Below are 21,062 nucleotides of genomic sequence, written 5' to 3'. Positions count from 1 at the left end.
TCCTTCCTTCCTTCCTTCCTTCCTTCCTTCCTTCCTTCCTTCTTTCCTTCCTTCCCCTCCTCTTTCCTTTCCTTCCTTTTTTTTCCACGTTAAAAATCCAAAATGTATATACAATTTGTTGACTGCAAAGTACATGTAAGCAGTACCTCAAAATTGGAAATACAACTACAATGGTGAGACCATCCTAAAGGTTTCAAAACGTTTGAGATCTGTTGCACACCTTCTGAACATGTTATCGATACCTGAGTGGGTATTTATGGACATTTTCAACAGTTCTTACTTTTTTCAAGATGTCATGTAAAATGACAAAACCAGCTTCTTACGAATGAGGACATTCACATTAAAGACATAATTTTAAAGGAAAAAGAGCTCAATTTAAGTGGGCAATGGGGGAGAACAAACACAGGAAACTAAAGAGCTAGCTAGCTGATGATGAGCTTAAGAGAGGTGCTTGAAATTGCTATAGACAAAAGTGACACTCAGACAGCATGTAGAAACCCAGCTTCAAGCAAAGTATTAACTTTCTGAAAGGACTGCAGCCAACATGCCATCCTGATATAAAGCCTTTAGAAATGAGGATTCTATTTATCAACAATGTCATGTTGCAGCCCACAAGGTGAAGAGGTGAAGAATTGGAGCTGCCAACAGTGACAAGAGATAACATATCTAACTTTTAATCTAACTTTTACACATGGATAGTTGCACTGTCAATAAAGTGATTTTTCTCAGTGTCCTTCCCGGAAGGCTGAGATTTTTATTTACCACTACATGGAGCCACTTTCAATTGAAACAAGTCAATGTTTTAGGATTAATCTTTATTACCACCTGTCTTGGTCATTAAATTATAATACTACAGGCATCAAAAATATCTGAAGTGCCTGAAGTCATCAAATATCAAGAAAATGTTTCCTTATGACTATAATGTAGAATTGTAAGACCAGTAACTCAACATTGTTAATAGACAATTTATAACATGAGATTTAAGCATATTGGAAAAGAGTCTTTTTAAAGTTGTTAATAAGATCTTTAATATGACTGTAACAAGACTTCCTTCTGGAAAAGGAGGAGGGTATATGCAATCTTTCTTACTTACCAGCTATGACATTTACTTGAATTTATTTAGATAATAATAATAATAATAATAGCCCACACTTCTTGAGTATTTTACATATATTAACTTCATATATTAACTCGTATTAATTTCATGTGTTAATTCATTTATTATTTATCAAGATGAAAGGAGATTGATATAGTTATTTATTCCCTTTATTTGCAAGTACACACAGAGATTAAACAACTTTTCAAAGCCACACATGAGTGATAAATGGTAGAAACTGCCTATAAACCCAGGAACTCTGATTTAAGTATTGGCAATGTAGCTAATCCATTACCCTAAATATACTCTACGTTGGACCAGTTACAAAAATTTTTGAAAAACAACAAACAAGTAATAAATGTAATGCTTTATATTTTCAGATACTTTTCTACAATTAATGAACATTTGGATATGGGTGGGCCATATGCACCCTATTTTATAATGCCTTGTTGGATGTTATTTTTAAAAACTGACTTGAAATTACATCCAATAAAGCATTATAAAACAGAGTGCATATTTTTTAATTGACTTAAAATAACAAAAAAAGAAAAATTTTAGGTGGATGCTATAATTGATAAAATCATTTAAGAATATCTCATTTTACCACAGAAAAGAGGGATTGAGAAAATTTTCAGGAAAGAGAAAAAAAGTATGAAAAGTTACCAGAAACTCAGTTACTTTTCCTATGATGATCTATTTTATCCCTCTGTTTCTAAGATGTTTTCTTGGCTTCTCAGACCACACAGGAGCAGAAAATGACTTGTCCAGCGCCCCAAATTTACATTAATCTGGAACAGTCCCTTAAAGTAGTATATCTTTTGCCCATTTCTCAATCCTGTGAAAGAAGATGTTGCAGTCCCCAAATGAATCTAGTCCTGTCCAGCCAAATTGTCTGAAGAATGGAGTCACATAGAAAAGATAAACAATTCCAGGTTGATTTTCAGAGAACAGAAAACAGTTCATTTTCTCCCTATAACAAGATGAAAATATTTCTAAGATAAAGGCAGGCATAAGACAACATTTTTAGTAGGAAAGTAAACTAATAATTGTAAGATGTCTATCTGAAGTAGATGTTTTCTTATAGAATCAAATTTTATTCATTGATTATAATATCAGAGCACCCTACAAAATCTCGACTTATACAGAAATGGTAATATAATTAATATGACGGTTGACCATAGTGATGGGGTACTACAGAATGATATTGCTAAACTTAAGAATTTTGTCTTTTAAAAAATTCTCATGATTTCTACTTTTAATCTGGTAACATTGTTTCCTCTCTTAAACCTCTGTGACTTTGATTTTGGTATGATGATGTTAATCCTTCTTTAGGAAGCTGAAAATGACTTTCACACATTTATGGAGAGCCATAGATGGCATAAACTCACCTATTTCATTAGATAATGTGTACAACGAACAAAGCGGTTCAAAGAAAGAGGACACGCACAGTCGTAGTGTTTTCATAACCTGATAAATTCTATTGGAACTTTCTCTACTTTTTTTTTTTTTTTTTTTTTTTTTTTTTTTTTTTTTTTCCCCTCTCTCCCCTCCCCTTTCTTTTTTTTTTTTTTTTTTTTTTTTTTTTTTTTTTTTTGAGACGGAGTGTAGCTTTGTCGACCAGGCTGGAGTGCAGTGGCACGATCTCGGCTCACTGCAAGCTCCGCCTCCCGGGTTCATGCCATTCTCCTGCCTCAGCCTCCCGAGTAGCTGGGACTACAGGCGCCCACCACCACATCCGGCTAATTTTTTGTATTTTTAGTAGATACGGGGTTTCACCGTGTTAGCCAGGGTGGTCTCGATCTCCTGACCTTGTGATCCGCCTGCCTCAGCCTCCCAAAGTGCTGGGATTACAGGCGTGAGTCACCGTGCCCGGCTCCCTCTCCATTTCTGTAGTTTGGGTGGCTTCCACAACATTTAAGGCATTTTGGCCTCAATTTGCTTTACAAAACACACATGTTTTTTAGGAATCCCACCTGGATGCCTGACAATCCCATTTGGAAAACAGAAGCTTTTCGGGAGTGGCATGGATGAACTTCTTAAGGGGAAGCGCATAGATTTAGAAGGAGCTTAATATTAATCTTTTTCTTTCTCAAGTCAAAGTCTCATTCCCAACATCCTTGTTTCTATTACCAATATTTGGGAGCAAGAAACTGTGTACTTAAGAGTGGGATGCTTTGGAGAAGAGAGCACACCAAAAATGAAGAAAGGTATTAGTTCAACTGTCAGAGTGAATCAGAGGGTGGATTTGAGGGAAAAGGGATTCTCTTGGAAATGACACATGAAATATGGTATTGATACTCTTAAAGATTCTATTGTCGTCCAGGTGTGGTGGCATATGTCTCTAATCACAGCAACTTAGGAGGTTGATGGAGGAAAATTGCTTGAGGCCAGGAGTTCGAGACCAGCCCAGGCAACATAGTGAGACCTAAGATACTGTCTCTAGAAAAGAAAGAAAGAACGAAAGAAAGAAAGAAAGAAAGAAAGAAAGAAAGAAAGAAAGAAAGAAAGAAATCTGGGCAAGGTTGTGTGTGCTTGAGCCCAGAAGTTCGAGGCTGTACAGTGAGCTATGATTGCACCACTGTTCTGCAGCCTGGGTGACAGAGTGAGATCCCATCTTTAAAAAAAAGAAAACAAATTTAAAAGTATAATCTGTAGTGAAAAGCAAAGAATTTCAAGCTATCTTTAAAAAAAAAAAAAAAGGTTTTCATTTCTACAGGTTTTGGGGGAACCGGCAGTATTTGGTTACATGAGTAAGTTCTTCAGTGGTGATTTGTGAGATTTTGGTGTACCCATCACCTGGGCAGTATACACTAAACCCAATTTGTAGTCTTTTATCCCTCATCTCCCTCCAACCCTTTCCCCCAAGTCCCCAAAGTCCATTGTATCATTCTTATGCCTTTGCATCTTCATAGCTTAGCTCCCACTCTTGTGAGAACATATGATGTTTGGTTTTCCGTTCCTGAGTTACTTAGAATAATAGTCTCCAGTTCCACCCAGGTTGCATCATATGCCATTAATTTATTTATTTTTCTGACTGAATAGTATTCCATCCCATAATTTATTTATCCACTCATTGATTGATGGGCATTTGAGGTGGTTCCCTATTTTTTCAACTGTGAATCATGTTGCTATAAATATGAGTATGCAAGACATAATGGTGGGATAAAAGTCCAGGTTTCATGAGGTACTTGTATGTCAAAGTGAACCAAGCTTAGTGGGAAGTGGTTATCTGGGGAAAAAAAATGAAAACAGAACTGTAGATGTAAAGTGATGTTCATTTGATACTCTAATAACCGATAAATCAGAGATAAAGTTACTTTCTTAAGGAGAGAAACTAATTCAGTCATGACTAATTGAATAAAACCCTAAATGAAGCAATGTATACTTCACAGCAAGGGTCTCTTAAAATCATCAGAGACTAGCTGGTTGCTCTAATTTTCATCTTCTACTCTTTGCTTCAGGAATTTAAGTAAAAATATGAATGCCTAAATATCAGTTAGTAAAATAAAACTGAATAGCAAACAAATTATGAAATTTTAGGTTACTTATATGTACAATATAAAGTTGAGGATATTGAAGAGTTATAGTAATTCAACGGATATAATTGACGTGGTAAAAAATCTACGTTGTGGCAGAAAGTTAGAAGCTATGTTTTTTTTTTCAGTAAAAAGGTGTGTATATGTGTACATGCTCACTTACATGTAAAAAATACACATAGTTCAATTAAATAAGAAGATGGTGATAAATTAATGAATACAGTTTTGAAAATGAGTTTTTATCCAATCATAATTGCCAAAGCATCCCCATCTTCTTAGTTTAGTTCTTCAGGTCAGCTATTATGCATTGACTCTGTCTGGTGAGAATGATAGTAGGTGGTAAATATCTAGTTCCAATGACTTAGGTGATACAATAAAAAACATTACCATCTCTAACCTCAAAGAGTTTAAAAATCACTGTGCGTATAAGTGGTGCTGGTAAGGAGATAAGCTATAGAAAAGCACAAGTATATGTAGCCTGAGCATGGCAGTGTCTCATGACTGTAATCCCAGCACTTGGGAAGCCAATGTGGGAAGAAGGCTTGGGTTCAGGAGTTCGAGGCCAGCCTGGGCAACATAGTGAGACCTTGTCTCTGGAAAGAAAGGAAAAAAAGAGAGAATGAAATGTAAATAGCTAAAATAGAAGATAGGATTGTATAATAAAAATCCAAATAAAATTATTATTTAAATGGACAGATTTTATAGTGGGAAGTATTATAAATAATTTTGATTCCACCTTCACCATTTCAATTCAGTTTTCAATTGAGGTTGATTTTATTACCAGTATGCAATTATTAATGTAATTCATTTCAGTTTATAAATCTTCTGAATGTAAAATGCATTAATAACTCAAAGGAAGAAAGATTATACCTCAAATTGGGAAACTTAGTGAAGATCTCATAAAATAGGTAATATTAAACAACGACTTTGAAGTAAGGTTATTTCAGACATACCTTTAAAGCAACCTAAAAACAAACATTTAAATGACAAAATTAATTTGCGACTAAATGACAGAAACAATAGAAATTCTTTTACACATACAAAAAAAAATGACACTCAGGAGTGTAAAACTGAGATGAAAAATAAGAAAATGTGATGCATAAGAAGTACAAATATGAGAAAATAGAAGCAAGCTCAAGTATGATAGAGGTAAGGGGGTTACTAGAAAATGCCATTGGAATGGCTAATACAAACATATGCCACAGACCCAAGGAAAATTTAAATAAAAATATAAACATTGTGAGAAGACAGATTAGAATTATAAAAATCCCTATATAGTATTTCTAGAGATATAATAGTTGAAACAGAAATAAGCTTTTTGAAATTAATAGATTAGGTGCTTCAAAAGAAAATATTAGACAACTTTAAGATCTGTTAATAAAACTTATAGGAAATTAATCATAGAAAAGAATGAATTGAAGAAAAAAATAAGAGAATATCAAAGGTTGGTAAAAAAAAAAATTGAATGCCATTGGAGCCCAAAACAAGAGTAGGGGTAAGGGGAGACAAATAAATATATAAGAAAATGTGTGAGCCAAAAAATATTTCCAATTTGAAAAACAATATTTGTATAAACTAACAAGTCAAAGAAACTTTGACATACACAAAGCAAAAAGAGAAAAGGAGAGGAGGAAGAAGATGGGAAGGGAAAGAGGAAAACAGAAGAGAGTAAAAAGGAAGAAAAAGAGAGGATTACAATGACTACACAAGACTCGTCAGACACAACTTGCATAAAACATAAGATAAAGAAAATAAAACCTTTACAGCAGCCAAGTTCAGAAGACATATTTCATAATAATAAAAAAGTAAGATTGACAGCAGTGTTCTCATTTGAAACTATACAAGTCTGAAGGCAATGGATTGAGATATTTATAGTACTAAAAGATAAAATCTATCAATTATATGTTTGTTTGTTTTTTTTTCTTTGAGATGGGGTGTTGCTCTGTCACCAGATTGGAGTGCAGTGGCACGATCTTGGCTTACTGCAATCTCCGCCTCCTGGGTTCAAGTGATTCTCCTGTCTCAGCCTCCCAAGTAGCTGGGACTACATGTGTGCACCACCACACTCAGCTTATTTTTGTATTTTTAGTAGAGACGAGGTTTCACCATGTTGGCCAGTATGGTCTCAATCTCTTGACCTTGTGATTTGCCTGCCTTGGCCTCCCAAAGTGCTGGGATTACAAGCATGAGCCACCGTGCCTGACCAACCACAAATTTTCATGCCCAAATGCAAGTGCCTCTCAAAAATAAAGACAGAATAAAGTCTTTCTTAGACAATCAAAAGCTAAGAGAATTTATAATCATAAGACATGTACTACAAAAATAAATGTAAAGGAATTTCTTCAGGCCAAAAGAAAGGGACATTATGTGAATATCTTTACCTACACAAAATATACAATGTATGGCAAAGAAATTTCATATGTAGATTATAATAAAATATATTTCTTCTTTTAAATTATTTAAAAAGTTAATTAATTGCTGAATGAGTCAGGATTCTCCTGAGGAACAGAGCAATAGCATATACATCTATCTATCTATCTATCTATCTATCTATCTATCTATCTATCTATAATTTTATTTTTCTGAGAAATTATTTATTTTTAGGAATTGGCACATGTGATTGTGTATTCTGGCAAATCCAAAATGTGCATGGTTAACAGGCAGGCTGGAGACCCAGGAAAGAGATGATGTTGCAGTTTAGTCTGAAGATGCTTTGGAGGCAGAATTTCCCTCTTCTTTTATGTACCTCACTCTGTTTCCTTTCAAGGCTTTCAAGTGATTGGATGAGGTCCACCCACATTATGAAGAATAACTTTCTTTCCTTAAAATCTATTGATTTCAATGTTAATCTCATCTCAAAAATTACCTTCACAGAAACACTCAAGCTGGTGATTGACCAATACATCTTAGTACTGTGGCCTAGCCAAGTTGACATATAAAATTAACCATCATAACTCTTTAAAAAATAATATTAATACACCCAAATATTTCTAACAAATATACTAGCAAAAGTATGATAATAGCAAATGAAGGTATGAGTTCAGAAATATAGTATCATTTGGTACTTACAATGATGAAGTGGTATACTGTTATTAAAACACAGATTTCATGATTTACTGAAGTTTATTGTACACCCAAAAGCAACCACCAAAAATATAAAAACATGAAGGTTTATCTAAAAAATCAAAATCTAGAAAAAAGCAAATAAAGGCAGGAAAAGATGAAATGCAGGAGCAGACAGCAGATGGGAATAGTAGAAAACAAATAACAATGTAGTATGTTTTAAATCCAAACTGTATTGTTAATTGTATTAAATGTAAGTTACCTAAACAGACTAATGAAAAAACTACAGATTATAAAATGGATCAAAATCAACACTGTAATGTATGTGGTTTACAAAAAACACTTTAATTATAAAATATACTTTAATTTAAAATATTCAAAGGTTAAAAGTTAAAGACATAAAAAAATGCTGTGAAAGCAATTTTCAAAAGTGGGCTAGCATGGTTATATTAATATCAAGTAGATCTCAAAATACGGAATATAGCAGCAAAAAATATGAGGAACTTCCTACTGATAAAAAGGGCATTACTTCAAGAATGTATAAAATAATACACGTAACAGTTTTGAAAAATGTGAATAAAATACTCATGAAACTAGAAGCAAAATACACGCAAGTTTATAATTATTGTGGATTTTAACTCTGCTCACTCAATAATTGATAGAACCAGTAGTCAGTAGAGACACAGAAGAGTTGAATAACACCATTAACCAACTAGACCTCATTTACATGTATGATATAGTTAAATGCACATTTTAAAAATGCAAATGGAATATTTACCAAGAAAAACTATAATCTGGATCATAAACCTAGTCTCATGTTTTAAAACATTGAAATTATATAAAATATATTTTCTAACCACAATGGAATTAAATGAGATTTTAATAATTGAAAAATCAAGAAAAAATCCAAGTATTTGGAAATTAAAGCTTTTCTAAGTAAACCAACTATTACATTATTAGATAAGAAATCACAAGAAATATTAGAAATTGTTTCGAACAGAATGAAAAAATATCTATACATCAAAATGTGTAGGGTGCAGTGAAAATGCTTGTAAGCTTGCATGTAATTTGAGATTATCTACTGGGCCATTGGAACAAAGAGGATTAGGCATGTTCTCACCTATTTGTAGGAGTTAAAAATTAAAACAATTGAGCTCATGCAGAGGGACAGTAGAATGATATTTGCTACTGGCTGGAAACCATAGTGGAGGCTGGAGGGACAGGGGATGGTTCATAAGTACAAAAAAATAGAAACAATGAACAAGAGTCAGTATTTGATAGGACAGCAGGGTGACTATAGTCAATAATAATTTAATTGTACATTTAAAAATAGCCAAAAGAGTATAATTGAATTGCTTGTAACAGAAAGTATAGATGCTTGATGTTATGGATACTTCATTTACCATAATGTAATTGTGACACATTGTACACCTGTATCAAAATATCCCATATATCCCATAAATATATACACCGACTATGTACCCACAATAATTAAAAATTAAAAACAAATAAACAGGCATACTGCAAAGACCTCAAAAAAACTATTAGGTTGGTGTAACAGTAATTGTGGTTTTTGCCATTAAAAGTAATGACAACAACTGCACACAACCTGGATCTTGGCATTTTTAAGCCTATTCCCATTTCCTACTCTTCTCCACGTTCTCCTCTACCATGCTACGCCCATCAGTAGTTGTATTAGTTCATTTCCATGCTGCTGATAAAGACATACCTGAAACTGGGAACAAAAAGAGATTTAATTGGACTTAAATATTTCCACATGGCTGGAGAGGCCTCAGATTCATGGCATTAGGCAAAAGGCACTTCTTACATGGCTGTGGCAAGAGAAAGTGAGGAGGAAGCAAAAACAGAAACCCCTTATAAACCCATCAGATCTTGTGAGACTTATTCACTATCACGAGAATAGCATGGGAAAGACTGGCCCCCCATGATTCAATTACTGCCTCCCTCCCACACACCTCCACGTCCCTTCCACAACACATGGGAATTCTGGGAGATATAGTTCAAGTTGAGATTTGGGTGGAAACACAGCCAAACCATATCAGTAGTCATCTGGAAATTTCTGATGCCAAATGCCATTCAGTTCTCTCTTGCCAGAGCCCCTTGAAGTTGGCTTTATAAGTATCTCAAATCTGAAAAAATGTTCAGTGGGAAAAGTTAAAATTCTTGCCAGGATCAATCTATTTGAAATGGAATGATATTGACTGAATCAGGTGTGGAAAGTTACATAGTATTAATTAGAACAAATTATTCTTCCACAAAGAAGCAGACTTAAGGGTAATGGAGAAACTAGAGAGATTAGAGGTAATAGTCACCAATCATGTATTCAGCACTGGATTAGGAATTTCCACATTTATGTCTCCTTTAATTCTCACATTAAGCCTATGTGATGGAAGGCATTAGTGTGTAGATGACAGGCAGTTTGCATTTTGAGAGGACACTCCAGCAGTTTACATGATGATTAGCAAAATAGCTGTGGTGGTCCATGACACAGCTGACCAGAGTGTAGTAAGGTAAAATAGCTTATGAACACACATCAAAGAGACCCTTATCCTTTCCCAATGAATCTCGGAGAAAACATACTGTTAAGAGAAACACAAAACACATTTGTTGTATGTAGTTACTTGAAAGCCACTTGAATCTTTCTTGATTACCAGATATAGCAGAATTTATGCTTAGTTTATTCTTCTACAGAAGGACACACGGAGGAAGATGAGTAGATCAGTATTTTAACATATATATATGTGTGTGTGTATATATATACATATATAACATATATATATTGTTAAAGAAACCTCATGCTATGCAGAAACAGAAATGTACTAAATAAAATATCGGGCTCATGTTTCAGGGCTGGTGCCAACGAAAACTATGGTATCAGAAAATCGACTTCACCTTTCCCACACCATCTCTTTGTGAACATTTTACTGAGTAAAGTTTTTTTATAAGCCCTTTTCCTCAGCCATCCTTTTTTTTTTTTTTTTTTTTTTTGAGATGAAGTCTCTCTCTGTTGCCAGGCTGGAGTGCAATGACATGATTGATCTTGGCTCACTGCAACCTCCACCTCCTGGGTTCAAGCGATTCTCCTGCCTCAGCCTCCCAAGTAGCTGGGATTACACGTGCGTGTCACCACGCCCAGCTAGTTTTTGTATTTTTAGTAGAGACGAGGTTTCACCATGTTGGCCAGGGTGGTCCCGATCTCTGGACCTTGTGATCTGCCTGCCTCAGCCTCCCAAAGTGCTGGGATTACAGGCGTGAGCCACCGCGCCCGGCGTTTCCTGACTTTACAATGATCACCATTCTAAGTGGTGTGAGATGGTATCTCACTGTGGTTTTGATTTGTATTTCTCAAGGAGAGAAAACCAAACACCGCATGCTCTCACTCATAGGTGGGAATTGAACAATGATAACACTTGGAAACAGGAAGGGGAACACCACACACTAGGGCCTGTTGTGGGTTCGGGGAAGGGAGGAGGGATAACATTAGGAGATACACCTAATGTAAACGACGAGTTAATGAGTGCAGCACACCAACATGGCACATGTATACATATGTAACAAACCTGCACGTTGTGCACATGTACCCTAGGACATAAAGTATAATTAAAAAAAAAAAAAAAAAAACAGAAAAAAGAAAAGAAAACAGCTTCTTACTCCACCAAAAAGACAGCTGAGTTACTTCTTCCTACAACTGGCCATTGGCCTTAAAGGATTTCTCAAAGCTTGTCTTGAAAAACAATTATGTTATTTAAAAGGACAAATTATCTGAATTTGAGCAACTTTTATACTATGTATATTTGCTATAGAACGTTATGAAATCTAGAAAATAAAACATAAAAAATTGAGGGCTGGGCGCCGTGGCGCATGGCTGCAATCCCAGCAGTTTGGGAGGCTGAGGCGGGCGAATCACGAGGTTAAGAGATAGAGACCATCCTAGCTAACAAGGTGAAACTCCGTCTCCATTGGAAAAAAAAAAAAAAAAAATTAGCCGGGCATGGTGGCGGGCGCCTGTAGTCCCAGCCACTCTGGAGGCTGAGGCAGGAGAAAGGCGTGAACCCGGGAGGCAGGATCGCGCCACTGCACTCCAGCCTGGGTGACAGAGCGAGACTCCGTCTCAGAAAAAAAAAAAAAAAAAGACTCACTACTTTATGCTAAATGCAGAGTTTTATAATCTAATATGATTTCTAAAACCAAATCACTCTAGACATGTCAAGAAAATCTTCGTGGTACATTTAAATTGAAGCTCCACCAAAATGTGGATGGCATTAAATAAAAATGAGAGGTAAACTAAAACTTTAGATCCTCTTTTAAGGTACTTTTAGATCATCCTTTTAAAGTACCATTGTATCTTTTAGCCATCAATCTTTCAGGAATCCGTGGTTTCTGAAAACAGAGTGTGTGTGAAGTAAGACCAAGAAGAATTGTGCAAAATTCTGAAAGGCATTTGGCAGATCGTGAACGGATAGAAGGAGCTTCCCCACCTGTACTATATTATTACTAGTTCTTACTAATTTAATTTGTGAAATCATTGAGTTTACATAATCTTTAAAAATATTTACCTACGGTGCAAAGTAATGTTCTATTATTATTGTAAATTATTTTAAATATAATTAATGATTTTATCACATTTCACGTTTTATTTTAAACTATTATTTACAATTAAAATATCCTACCATGAACTTACAAAATTACATTAATTTAAAATTACACATGTGCAATTTATTTTTACTAATGAGAGTGCAGCAACAAAGGATATAAAATTTTATAGTAAGAAGTAAAGCAATATACTATTCAGGGAAGGACAATTATGACCAGACAGACTCAAGGAATAAATCTGCTAATTTCAGCAAAATGGGAGTTAAGCTAATGACCTTGAGAGAAGAAAATTATTTTATAGCTATTATAATACCTGTGGACCCAAAGCCTAATATATGGCTTAAGAGATAGCAGATAAGATACTCTACTAGAGCAATTCCATTTCAACTAGAGCAATCCTTATGTGATTCTGGACATGGCTGGAACATGTTGTAAAATACTGGTTTGGCATATAGCCACTTAAAGACATAATTACCCTTGAGGGAGCAGAGCACAGTGTTTTAGAATCAATGATATTATTTGAAAGAAAAGTTTGAGGAAATTGGGCTTATTCATTTTAATAAAAGGACATTAACCTTCTTAGACCTTACTGAAGTTACAGAGTTCTGAAAGCAATAGATAAAATTGATTCTAATAAACTCTTCTCTCCAATCTAAAAGCCAATAAGAGGATAAAATGATCCCCAAATTGGGAAAAGGAGGGGTTAGAAATGAAATTTAGGTATAGGCATTTTATTTACAGCATAAGACAAATTGTAATTGAGGCTGTGGTGTGTGTGTGTGTGTGTGTGTGTGTGTGTGTGCAGAAAAATGAAGAAGCAACAGAATTTTGGAGGAATAGTATGTAATAACACATGATGAACTGAACCTACATAAAACCACACCAATTAGTAGATACCATTTTGAACATGTATATTAACGTCTGAATTTGGTCAAACCAATGAAGCAAAGGACTTTCATTGTTACAGTAACCTCCTGGGTACTCCCTAGAGCAATTATTTTTTTCCAAAAGTTTTCTCTGTACAGTGATGCTGGATTCACCTTAAAGCACCCCTTTAATCATTTCATTATCTTTCGGTGTCACTTTACACTTATATAATTAAATTCAAAAATTTTATCTTGTCATTCAAACATTGTAGAATTTTATCTCAAAAAGTCTTTCAGAATCACATTTTAGCTTCCCTTTACTAATGTGTAGCAAAGCTTGTATATAAAAATGCTGGTGTCTAGAGAGACTCAAGGAAAAAAAAGAATAAAAACAAAATTTGGAAATTGCTGCAGAGTAAATCATCAAGATGAAAGTACTATGGGCCGGGCGCAGTGGCTCATGCCTGTAATCCCAGCGCTTTGGGAGGCCGAGGCAGGCAGATCAAGAGGTCAGGGGTTCGAGACCAGCCTGAAAACATAGTGAAACCCCATCTATACTAAAAATACAAGAATTAGCCAGGCATGGTGGCGGGCGCCTATAGACCCAGCTACTCTCGAGGTTGAGGCAGGAGAATGGCGTGAACCAGGGAGACAGAGGTTGCAGTGAGCCGATATCACGCCACTGCACTCTAGCCTGGGCGACAGTGCTAGACTCCATCTCAAAAAAAATAATAAATAAATAAAAAAGTATAGTACTAGGGATAGTGTCCCAAATTTATTTGACAAGACCTTTTTTCTTTTTTTCCAGGAGGTCTGAATAGGAACATATCCATAGACTAGTATTCTAGTATTCTATAGAACACATTTTTTGTAAATGATAACTTTGGAAACAAGCCCAGATCAATGCTCTGTTAATAACCTATTTTAGTGTCATAGAGCCAAAATTAAATAGCAGTGGGAAATAAAGCTCTAAACCTTTCCCCATTCCTCTAAATGCACTTCCATTTTTACACAGTGTAGGTAAATTTGCAGATCCTCTAACAACTATCAGCTTTAAATTCCTATTTTTTATATTTTGAGCCCTTAAAAATAGAAAACACACACTATTGACTATGTGCTAATGCCACATTTTGATTTAAAATTGAATGCCAACTTTAAGCAAATAAAATGTAAGTTCTTTGTAATTTGATTTTTTTGGGATAAGCACTGAATAATTACATTGTTTTTAATAAGAATTTCAATCATATGTGAAATATCAACAGAAAACATATTTCATATTGTGATAAAAAATATAATTGTACTTCTGAATGCTTTGGCAACTTCTACCCAGAGATTGCCAGAATGTTTTAATTGGAATATTTTTTATACAATGTGAATGCCTATAGTAGAATGTGTTACATTCTTACCAAATATTCTGCCAGTCTTCAAGTTGTATGTGTCTTAACTGCATTCTTTACTGAATTAATAATTATACAAATATATAGATTCTCTAAAATCATGCTTTTATAACAAAGTAAATGTCGATTTTTGAAAACCAGAAGCTGTTATCTTTCTTTAAGAAATAAGTATTTGACAACTTGAACTTTTATTGATTTAGAAATCGTTTCTTTTGGAATCTATCCTCCTGATAGTTTTTAGATATTGTTATTGCTCCAGAAATAATCAATGTTGGTAAGTCTGTTTGCTAAATCTCTTTATGACTTTCATCAATATTTCACTGACTGTAGATAAAAATCAAATTTACACATAGGTCTTCAGATGTCCCTAGTGCAATAAAAATATGATATTTGTCAATATAACAGAAGTATCTTGGGATATCTAATTTTTTAAAATTCTTTATATATTTGTTCATTCCTATATAAGACAGAATATGTATATTTCATAGTTTGTATATACTTTCCATTGTTTATGGACTGTTTTAAGGCTTATGAATATTATATAAAATAAAAAATATGTAAACAGAGACACATACGTATACTTTTTGTTCATTCTACCACTATTTTATGTATATATATGATAATAGATTATATGTACATATCTATGGATGTAAATATACACACAAACATATTCAGAAAAAATCGACATCGGTATTAATATTACACAGTCATATAAATATATTTGTGGGTGTGGGTGTGTGTATATATATATATATACGTATAAAATGAGAGGACTTTTCCTGAAATTCTATGATGATGAAACTGTAAAAAATCATAAACTACAATGGCATATTTTACTTCCTAAAGCAAAATAAAACTGCAAATCTTTTCCCTGTGGATCTCCATAATCTGCATGGATACCTTCTAATTTTATAATGGAAAAGTGACACCGATCTTAATGCAGCTTATATAGGACAGTACAGAGGACCTGTAAGAATTACGTTTCCTTTGCCTCTGTGAGCCAGAACCACTTGCAAATCCAAAAGCAGCAAAAATTTTGCTTGAATTGGGCAGTTACTTCAAGACAGTCCCATCTTCACTCTGGGTTTTTAAAGTTTGATAAGCAGAGAAAGCCATCTATTGAGCCATCATAATAAGGCATGGTAAGCGTAAAGTCCAAGCAGAAACATACTTAATATTTATTAGAAGCAATCAAGGCAGAAGTCTAGAGTCAACAGGCATAAGATCCACAGATTAGAGGGCACTGTCATATAAAGCAATCTTTTAAAAACGATTGTCAGCTTAGCATGGTGGCTCACAACTATAATTCTAGCACTGTGGGGTGCTGAGGTGGTAGGATTGCTTGAGCTCAGGAGTTTGAGACCAGACCGGGCAACATAGTGAGACCTTGTCTCTAAAAAGGTAATTTAAAAATAAACTGGATATGGTGGTGCACACCTATAATCCCAGCTACCCAGAAGGCTTAAGTTGAGCCAGGGAGGGTGAGGCTGCAGTGATCCATGACCATGTGTCTGTACTCCAATCTGGCAACAGAGCAATACCCGGTCTCAAACATAAAATGAAATAATAAAATAAAATAAAAAGAATGAATCTCCAATGAGCTCATGAAGTAAATCTATCCCCAAAATGATTTTTGGTATTAATATATTAGAGGAAGGTACCCTTGTTTCAGTAGTACTTGGCAAGATTTCAGTATGCTATTAATCTTCTATATTCTTTCTCCCCGCTGTAGTTAGGAGAGCCAGTTTCTGTTTATTTCTGAAGTTATGTGTCTTCCTAGACTCATATCTTGACCAATTCAAACTTCACTGATTTTTACTTTGTCTTTTTAATAAAACAGAAACTTATTAAATATTTCATATTCCAATACCACATTTTTATTAGCTTGAAATAATTTAAATTTAGGTGCAGAAAAAACTATATTAGTGTGGTAAAAAAGGTATTATGAGAGTGCAGACGTTTCAGTTTTATTATCATCATAGCCTTTTTCAATATATATTATTAATTAATTTAATATTTTGATCCATTTCCCAAATGAAACTATAAGCTTCTTTATAATGCAACTGTTCTGCTTTGTTTTGTTTTGTTACATGATGAATCCCTATGAATGGATCAGTGCTTGCTACAAGTAACTATGAATATTAGGTACAATAAATAGATTATTGGGAAATCCTTTGCTTAACCCATATGGAGTCTGGAAAGTATTTCATATAAATTTAGGAATAAAAAATATTAATAGAACTTTCAGATGGAATCAGTTTTTAAGATCTACTTTAGAGATAAGTTTATACATATAAGTTCATTTTTATATTCACAATTTGAATGGTATATACAATAAGACCATTGTTGCAGAGGAGAAAACCAAGACTTTAATTCTGCCCAATTTAAAAGTAGAATAATAATCAAAACATATTTCAAATGTCACATTGTGTTAGTCTGTTTTATTTTGCTGTAGGGGAATACCTGATGCTGGGTAATTTATAAAGAATAGAGGTTTATTTGGCTCATGGTTGTAGACACTGTACAAAAAAGCACGGCATTGGCATCTTCTTCTGGTGAGGCCTCAGAAAACTTACAATCATAGTGGAAGGTGAAGCAGGTGGGAGCAGATGTGTCACATGGGGAGATAGCAAGAGAGAGAAGGGGAAGTTAACATATGCTGTAAAACAACTAGATCTCACATTAACTCATTACCACGAATTACTGTGGGATGGACACCAAGCCTTTCATGAGGAATCTACTCTCATGACCCAACACCTCCCACTAGGTCTCACCTCCAACATTGAAGGTCACTTTTCAACATGAGATTTGAAGTGTATGCACATCCAAACCATATCACATATATTTTTCACTTTATAATGGTGATCTATTGTAAATCCAGACGTGAAATCAAAATGATTTGACAATTTCTGGTACAGAATGGGCAACCATCAACCAGGACACTGGCCTATGTAGTGAAACTGAGGATGTCTACTGCATAAGACATTCATCCCTCAATTGGTAAATCATGGGAAACTCTAGGAAAAGGCCAAAACTATGGCAAAAAGACATTGTGGAGCTCAGGGTAGTGGCTATTTATAAATCTGCATGAAAGTATTCTAATATTTTATAAACTGGCAATTAATACAAAATGGCTGCATGTCACTCATGTAAATGACTGCATACATGTCACAAATCACTATGCTGTTTCTACTTCACATTTCTGTTGAATAAGATAGCACTATCATAAGAAAAGGGATTATCTTACATTTTATTTTATTGAAATAATGACATAACACTCATGGTATTTATTAAGTGCTTTGATTATACTAGACACGTAGAAAGTATTTTATATATGTTAAATAATGTCTTGGTAATATCTTATTTTAACATTTTCTAAAATTTATTTTATAGTAGGTTTATTTTTTAAAATTCTAAAATAGAATATCTAAGCTCATAATTTATTCATTCCAGGGTGAACTAAGATATAACTGTTCAAGTTTTGTTTAGTTGGTTTTCATGAAAATCTTTTCAAATCAGCAAAGTAAGCTTTGGTATTTAAGGAAATAATGATACCGTTTTACCAGGAAAATCTTTATATTGCTGAGGAGATGCAACCTTCTCCATTTGTCTTTAGTAAGGGCACGCATTACATATTTTTACATATTTGAATAGAGGAAACACAGGTCAAGTGATATCTTTATCATTGTTCTATCAATGAAACATCTCTAGCAGTTAAAAAATAAAAGAAAAAACTGCTTTCAAATCAGATTGGCATTCTGGGAAATTGGAAACATGAGAAGAAAATATCAGTTTTTTGTTTTGAAGAAAATTTCTTTTTTGAAATATCAAAGAAATATTAAACATACATCCAAAATGGACCTTGTTTCATCAGACAAATAGTTTAATTTCAGCTAAAATAATTATGCCACTAATTGGAATAAGTATGTTTGTAATATCTAATGAGGAAGAAAAAGGAAGAGTATTGATTACTCCTACCTGTGATGTTTCCTTTATTTATTATGCAAACAATTTTTAATATCTACTTGCTGCAGACCACTTAAGAGAGAGATCAGAGAACAGGCAGATCAAATTGTTCTCTCAAGAAATTAGAAGTGTGTATGTGTGTTTGTGTGTGTGTGCGCATGTGTGATCGTGGTGATTGCGGTAATTTCTATTCACCATTTCTTTGTTTCATCGTGTATTTTCCCAGCTAAAATCCTGTATTCATGTTTTTCCCAGTTAAGGATGTATTTCCCTGCTCCTCTGGTGAACACTTACCTGTCTTTCAAAACCCACATAAAGAGTCATCCCTGTGTGAAAGTTTCCTGGGAGCTTTTCGTTTGTGAAAATATCAGTTTTATGCCAAACCTGATTGAGTTTTCAAACTGTTTTAATATCTAAACAAAAGGTAGAGTCACCTGTGTTTTCTATACTGACTGTCCCCACACCGAAAAGTAGCTTTAATGTGCAAAACTCTAATATATTTAATATATTTATAATATCTATGATAATTTTTATTTGCCAAAAGCATATAAATTTGTGTTTTCTTTATTGTTTCCTGTAATACAAATCCATGACCCATAGTAATATGCCAGTTGTAATTTATAAACATCAACTAGAAACAATTTTCTTCCGCCTCTTTTATAATTAGAAAACACATTAATATTTAAATGGCAGGAAATAAGTTCAAAACAGCAAAAATAAAATTAAATATTTTCAATAGCCTGTTTTGTCTATTATCCATTGTCTTTCTTAACAACTTTCATAGAAAATTATTTTCTTGTATATATGTCTTCTTGAACTGGTCTATATCTTACTGATGTGTCCCCAACCAAATCTCATCTTGAATTGGAGCTTCCATCATTCCCATGTGTCATGGGAGGTACTTAGTGGGGGGGTAATTGAATCCCCTACAGTTCTCATGATAATGAATAAGTCTCACAAAATCTGATAGGTTTATAAAGAGGAGTTCCTGGCTGAGCACAGTGGCTCATGCCTGTAATCCCAGCACTTTCGGAGGCCGAGATGAGATGGGTGGATCACCTGAAGTTTGGAGTTCAAGATCAGCCCTACCAACATGAAGAAACCCCATCTCTACTAAAAATACAAAATTAGCCAGGCATGGTGGTGTATGCCTATAATGCCTGCTACTTAGGAGAGCGAGGCAGGAGAATCTCTTGAACCCTGGAGGAAGAGGTTGCAGTGAACAGAGATGACCATTGCACTACAACCTGGGCAACAAGAGTGAAACTCCATCTGAAAAAAGAAAAAAGAGGAGTTCCCTCGCACACTCTCTCTTGTCTGTTGCCATGTAGGACATGACTTTACCCCTCCTACACCTTTGTCTCTGACTGTGAGGCCTGCCCAGCGACATGGAACTATGAGTCCATTAAACCTCTTTTTCTTTATAAATTACCCAGTCTCAAGTATGTATTTATTAGCAGCGTGAGAACAGACTAATACACTTACTGAAGGAAAGGAATGTGATTTATATCCTTTCACTTCCTGGTAGCAAACATATTAAGCGTGAAAGTATTTTTTGAACTGAACCACTTTAATTATGTTTATAAGTAAAACCACTAGCTATAGACAACTCACCAAGGAAATAATTTAATTACCCCCAAAACCATAAAATGGCACTGAGCCTTAACTCAGATAATTAAACAATGAATTCTGTTAAACATTGGCACTATATTCCATTTGTATTTAATTATGAAATTATGAAATTAGTTATGAAATTATGAGATTAGCTTTTAAACTATGGAATATTTATTTATATTTAGTTATAGAATGATGGGACTGTAAAATTTGTGATATAATAAAGTAATAAAATAAAATTCAAGACTATTCTAATGTAAACAAGGTCTGCAAAAATATATATTTTATTTATTATTCGTTTGAATTCAGAGAATTTTTTAAAAATTTTATAGAGAGCAAAAAATCATATTAGAGTGAGTATTGATAAATGCCAGATACACTCATCAATTATCTTGGCACTCATCATGTGGCAGCGATAGTTTGCCCTCGAGTTCAAATCGATATGTTTTTGTTGTAAAGTACAACAAAAGTAGTTAAGTGTTGCTTTCAAAACTCTAGAAATATATTAGTTTACAATAATACACCTAGGTCTGCAATATAAAAACAAGCATCATTCCCTAGGAATAACATGTATCTACTAGATAACAGAAACTCAAGCACAAAAAGTTATGGAGGAAATATTGGTGGAATAACTCAGGAGGAAGTTATGACTTTGATTTGATATATGGGTTTAGAAAGTACATTCAAGTAATGTCTAAAATAATAGCAGAAGGCACTGTGGAATATTTGTATTTATCAGTAGGCTGTTGACAGCTCAAAGTTTAATATCAAACAATTTTATGCAACTCAGTTCTCGTTTTTCACAAAGCAAAGTGATAGCAGCATGATTTGGGGGTATGGAGGAGGGGTTACAACATTTAGCATCCCTTTAATAGCTTTCCATTGGCCTGCACAAGCCCAGTTTTTATTC

The sequence above is a fragment of the Rhinopithecus bieti genome, unplaced genomic scaffold (genome assembly GCF_001698545.2).
Source record: "Rhinopithecus bieti isolate Rb0 unplaced genomic scaffold, ASM169854v2 scaffold_37857, whole genome shotgun sequence".
Classification (NCBI taxonomy): Eukaryota; Metazoa; Chordata; class Mammalia; order Primates; family Cercopithecidae; genus Rhinopithecus; species Rhinopithecus bieti.
The sequence above is the reverse complement of the archived record's forward strand: the minus strand, read 5'-3'. Positions refer to the sequence as shown.